This window comes from Triticum dicoccoides, chromosome 6B (assembly GCF_002162155.2).
Source record: "Triticum dicoccoides isolate Atlit2015 ecotype Zavitan chromosome 6B, WEW_v2.0, whole genome shotgun sequence".
NCBI classification, from domain to species: Eukaryota; Viridiplantae; Streptophyta; class Magnoliopsida; order Poales; family Poaceae; genus Triticum; species Triticum dicoccoides.
The window spans coordinates 235,682,246-235,688,200 of NC_041391.1; positions in this window are offsets into that span (position 1 = coordinate 235,682,246).

Sequence of the window (5,955 nt, forward strand, 5' to 3'; positions counted from 1 at the left end):
GGGACTTCGTCAATCCAACAAGCGGCCGCAGACTCCAGCCCGCCACCTCCCAGCCCAGCCACCCTTGTCCAAGTCACTGTGGTGGCGGTTGAAGAAATAGCAGCACCCTCGTGGGCGCAGCCCATCCTCAAATTTCTCGTAAAAAGAGAGCTGCCGACTGATGAGATCTTGGCTCGGCAAGTGCAACGCCGAGCGGCAGCATACACCATAGTCAACAAAGAGCTGGTCAGGCGCAGTGTCACTGGTGTCTATCAGCGCTGCGTAGAGCCAGAACAAGGCCAAGCAATTCTCAGAGACATTCATCAGGGCGAGTGCGGCCACCATGCGGCTTCAAGGGCACTCGTCGCCAAAGCTTTTCGGCACGGTTTCTTTTGGTCGACTGCCCTGGAAGAGGCTAAAGAGTTAGTCCAAAAATGCAAGGGGTGCCAGAAGTTCCGCTCCAAGCCACTTCAGCCGGCTTCCGCGCTGAAGACAATCCCCATCGCCTGGCCCTTTGCAGTTTGGGGCCTGGACATGGTGGGACCATTCAAGACGGCCCGTGGCGGCCTAACTCATCTGCTTGTCGCGGTGGACAAGTTCACCAAGTGGATAGAAGCAAAGCCCATCAAGAAGTTGAACGGTCCGACTGCAGTGACTTTCATCGCCGACACCACGGTGCGGTATGGCATACCGCACAGCATCATCACCGACAACGGCACAAATTTCGCCAAAGGTGCCTTGGCTCGTTTCTGCGCGACACAGGGCATCTGACTGGACTTAGCGTCCGTTGCCCATCCGCAGTCAAACGGCCAAGTGGAGCGAGCAAACGGCCTCATCCTGTCCGGCATCAAGCCTCGACTGGTCGAACCTCTCGAACGTTCGGCTGGCTATTGGCTTGAGGAGCTGCCAGCCGTCCTCTGGAGTCTGCGTACGACTCCAAACAAGTCAACTGGCTTCACGCCTTTCTTCCTCGTCTACGGTGCTGAAGCCATCATCCCGACGGACATAGAGTTCGACTCTCCATGAGTCACCATGTACACCAAAGAGGAAGCTGAAGAAGCACGCCAAGACGGCGTTGACCTGCTGGAAGAGGGCCAGCTGTTGGCACTCAGCCGGTCCGGCATCTACCAGCAGAGTCTGCACCGATACTACAACCGAAAGGTCAAGCCGAGATCGTTTCAAGAGGGCGACCTTGTGCTCCGGCTGATTCAGCAAACAGCCGGCCAGCACAAGTTATCGGCGCCCTGGGAAGGCCCATTCATCATCAGCAAAGTGCTGGGCAATGGCTCCTACTACCTAATCGACGCTCAGAAGCCTCGAGCGCGCAAGAGGGACGACTCCGGCAAGGAGTCAGAACGGCCATGGAACGCAAATCTTCTCTGAAGATTTTACAGTTAATGCAGTATGTACCATGCTATCCTTTGTGTTAAAAGTACTGAGACTTTGGGCCCCCGAGATGAGCTCGAGGACTGCCCTTTTTGTTATCTGTATGATAAGACTTATGCCTCCGAGTATGCTGCTCTTTTGTTATGCCGCTTGGCACCGGGTTCGACTAGTCAGCCCGGGGACTCGCCGTCTTGCGCTATGAAATGCTTCCTGAAGTCGGATAAGTAGTGTGCTGCGCTCCAAGCCGTCTCCTGTCAAAGCCGCAGCTCACAGAGCGACTGCTGGTAGGCGGAGAACAAGCAAGAACGAGCGCGCACACGAAAAAATGGCTAAGGACCCAAAGCGTATGCATAGCCCAAGCCGGCTCCCAGCCTCTCTCTGCGGAGCCGACTCTCGAATAGTCGGCTCTCCGCCTTCTATCTCACTTGTTAAAAAACTCTAAAAAGGCGAAGTACTTGCCTTCCCTAAAAATAGCCAAGCATTTGACCTGCGGCAGCCCGCGGAGCGACTGTCCGTCTGGCAAAGCAGCGACTATGGGAAGGCGGCAAAGGAAAAAGCCAAAAGAGCAATCAGCAAGGAAAGATAGAAGGCAAATAGATATTTACATGAGCAAGGGCCTCTGGCCGAGTTCAAAATACACCCCGCGGGTGGAATTGTGCAAATTAACAAGTTCTTCAAAGACTATGAAAATAGATAGAGAAAGGACAAGACGGCAGCCTAAGGAGCCGCAGACGGGTTCGGCGGGTCGACGGAGACGATGGTGTCAGGCGCTGGGGCGGCCGGCTGGGCAGTCTCGGCTTGGTCGCCTCCGGCGGCAGTCGGCCCAGTCGGACGCGGCTAGTTGCTGGAGGCGCGATCGAGGTGAGGCTGGTCGTCCGCCCTGTCCTCTGGCGCCTCCGTCTCGTCTTCATCCCCCGCCTCGTCTTCCTCCTCGGTGCTGGAGCCGATCACCTCCGCCGAGTCTTCGCCGTAGTCGGGGTTCATCCCGAACCACTCTAGAGGCACCTCCTCGCTGTTCGCGGCCCTCTCAGGAACGAAGACGCTGGTGTCGGTGTAGTCGGTGATCGCCGCCGCGCGCTCGATGAGGGCGCCTTCCACAGCCGCCAGTTCTGCCTGGGCCTCTGACCGAAACGCGGCCAGCCGGTCCAGGTCCAGCCCTGGATACCAAGCCTTGACAAATTCCAAGGCCCGGCGCGCTCCAGCCCGGGCCGAGGAACCCTTCCAAGCCTCAAGACGGTCGGCCGCGACCTCCAGCCAGTCGGCAGTTCGACTGGCGGTGCGCAGAGCCGGCATGCCTGGCCATAGGGCGGAGATCGCCTAGGCCCCGGCACGTTGAAGCCGGCGCAGCAGCTGATGAGCCGGCCGCAGACGGGTCTCGATGCTCAGTAGCTGCTCATCGACGGTCAGCGGGGCGTTGGCGGCGATCTCCTCGCCATTCACCCTCCGCGTCTCGCGATCAGCCTCGATGGCTCGATTGACCGCTTGTGAATGGCCAGGGAAGAAGTCTGCCCAAAACAGAAAGAAGCAGAGAGAAAATCAGCAGTCGGCCTGACTTGTAGTCGGCAGCTCAAGGAAAGAAAGAAAAGAAACTCACCATCGACGATGTCCTCGATCTCATGGAAGCCGGAAGTTAGCATCGCCTCCCTGTCGGTCCAAGAGGAGCGCTCCATCTCGAACTCGGCCAGGAGGGTGGTCTCTTTCCTCCCCGCCTCGTCCTGGGCCGCCTTCAGCAGCTCCTTCTGCTCCGCCAACTGCTCGGCCAGCAAGTCGTGCTCTTTGGTGAGCTTGCCGCACTCCTCCTCCTTGGCGCGAAGGGCCGTGCTGACTTCGCCCAACTGTTCCTGAAGAGCGGCGTTGGCCTTTGAAAAACAAAGAGAAAAGACGTTAAGTCGTCGACACCAAAGGTCGTCGGGAAGATCTGGCCCAACTGCTCAGCAGTCAGCCCGAATCTCGGGGACTACAGCCCACGGGTGCGCCAGCGCGCCCCCGCGGAAAAGAAGAAGAACTTACTCCAGCTCTCCGACAAGTCGGCAGTCCGCTTCTCCAGCCGCTCAACGTTGCGGTTGTAGGCGATGACGCGGAGGTTGTGGTACTCCTGCAATAAAAATTAGACGAAAACAAAAATGAGGAACTCGCCACATTGAGTTCCGGGCCGCCTACGCAGCAGCCGCCCCGAAACTCGGGGACTACACCCAGTGGGTGCGCTGGCGCGCCCCCACAGAGAAAAATGAGAAAAGGCAAAGTCAAAAAAGAAAAACGTACTCGGATAGACGCTCGCGACGCCAGATGCGCCCTGGTGCAGACCTGGATGACTTCTCCTTCAGCTCGCAGCTTCGCCTGCACATCCAGGAGCGCCCGGTTCAGCGGACCGTCGCCGCCTCCTCGCACCCATCCAGTGGGCGCAACACTTGATGCCTCGGCATCTGGAATGGCCGAGCTGGCGGTGCCGGCTTCCAAGGGGCGTGGTGCCAAGACCGCCTTCGCAAGACGGCGGCGCGCCGGTGAGGCGACTTGAAGAAGCAGCCTCGCCACCGCCTCGTCCTCAGCCGGCAGCACTGGAGGGCCCGCCGGCTGCTTGCCATGCGGCGGAGGCGGCGGTGGCGGCGAGGCTGTGCCCGACGCAGAGGCCTCGCCTCCGTCCCTCTCCACGATGGAGTGCTCCCCGCCGACTTCTCCAGTCTGCCCCGTGAACTCCGGGGGCGGCGGCGCGGAGCTCAGTGGGACGACTAGCAACGCCGATTGGCGGCGCGCGGCCTCCTCGGCCCGCTGTTTGGTCGCGGCGGCGGCTTCGGCCTCCTCCAACCTCTTCTGGGCGGAGGCCGCCGCCTTCTCGACCTGCGCCTTCTCCAGGCGGTCGGCCTCTTCCTCGTCGCGCTTCTCCCGCGCGTTGCGCTCCGTCGCCTCCCGGAGGTCGGCGGCGGGGTCAATCTGCCGGGTGTTGGCGGACGTCTCGGCCGACCCCATGACAGAGGGGACGGCGACCCTCTCAAGAGAAAGAGGGGCCCTGAAGCAGAAAACAGAATGAAGAAGGCCCGGAAAGAATTCGTCAAAGAAAACAAGACAAAGGCGGCGAAGGCTTACGCAGAGACTAGCGGCGGCTTCTTCACTTCCTTGCGGAAGTGGTTGGCCTTCGCGACCGCCTCCTCCTGCTTGGTCGCGGCGGCCGCCCCCTTGAACTTCTTCAGCCGACCGCCGAGCGAACTCGGCGTGGCCCGGCGCTTCTTCGTGCCGACTTGACCGGTCAAGCCGGCGGAAGAGCTCGCGCCCGGATGGCTGGCTTTGAGTTGGCGGTGCGGGACGACTTCCCCTTCGGTGTTGTCTTCTGGCCAGTCGGCAAAGGTCGCCGAGGGCCGCAGGCCGCCTTCCGCTCCCCCTCCTCCGCCTTCAGCGTCGGCCTCCATCGCCGCCGCCCCCAAGTCGGGGTCCTCGACATCGCTCTCCGCTCGATCTAGAGTGTAGTCACGGGGCTGTCCGGTGGCACCGGCTGCGGGTGGGATGAGAGGGTTCTGACTCGAAAAAAGCCAACAAGATCAGAAGCCGGATTTGGCCACGAAGAAAAACAGAAAGCAAAAATATACGACTTACCGCAGCAGGGGGGTTGGCACTCGAGTACGGCTCTTTGCCGAACTGCCAATCTTTTGCGAGCTCGCAGTTCGCGATGTGATTCACCATCTTCACCACCTCTGCGTGGGGCATGTCCCAGGTGCACATCCGACTCGGGTCTCGGCGGCCGCTCATCTGACTAATCAGATGAGGTCGGCCTTGGAGAGGGAGGACTCGGTGCGCCACGAAGGCGGCCAGCAAGTCGGCCCCGACCAGGCCTTCCGACTGCGTCAGCACCCGGAGTCGCGCGATGGCGGCGGCGCCGGCGGGAGTCAGCGTCTGGGCCCGGTGGGACCAACTGGGAAGCCTCCCAGCCGGCGCGCCGGCCTCATAGGGCGGCAGGTTGACCCAGTCACCCTCCGCGGCGACGTTCTTCACGTAGAAGTACGAGCGCTGCCACATCTTCATCGATTTGATCAGCGTGATGGAGGGGAATGGATTGTCGTCAGTCGACCTGTGCATTGCGATGAAGGCGCCGCATTGAGCCGGCACGCCGGCGATGTGCGTGCCAAGCTTGGATTGAAAGAGCTCTCCCCACAGCTCGATGGTGGGGAGAACGCCGAGGAAACCCTCGCACAGGGTGGCGAAGGCGGCCAGCACCACCACCGTGTTGGGGGTGAGGTGGTGCGGCTGGAGTCCGTTGAACTCCAAGAAGGAGCAGAGGAAGCCGCTCGCCGGCAGGCCCAGGCCGCGCATAAGGTGCGAGCGGAATATGACCCGCTCGCCCTCCTGCGGCGCTGGCCTTATTTCCCCCGCCGGCGAGGCGCGGGCTCGCACCAAGTTCGCGCCGGGGAGCCGGCGCGTCTTGCGAAGGTGCTCAATGGCGTCGTCATCCACTTCGGAGCCATCCCAAACACCGGAACGCACGGCGGGAGCCGCGGCGGCGGAGGAAGAGCTCATCACTACGGAGCGGTGCGGCGATGGCTGGAGGAAGAAGAAGCAGGAGGAGGCGGGGGAGCAGGGAGGAATGGGCGCGTGCGTTTCCCG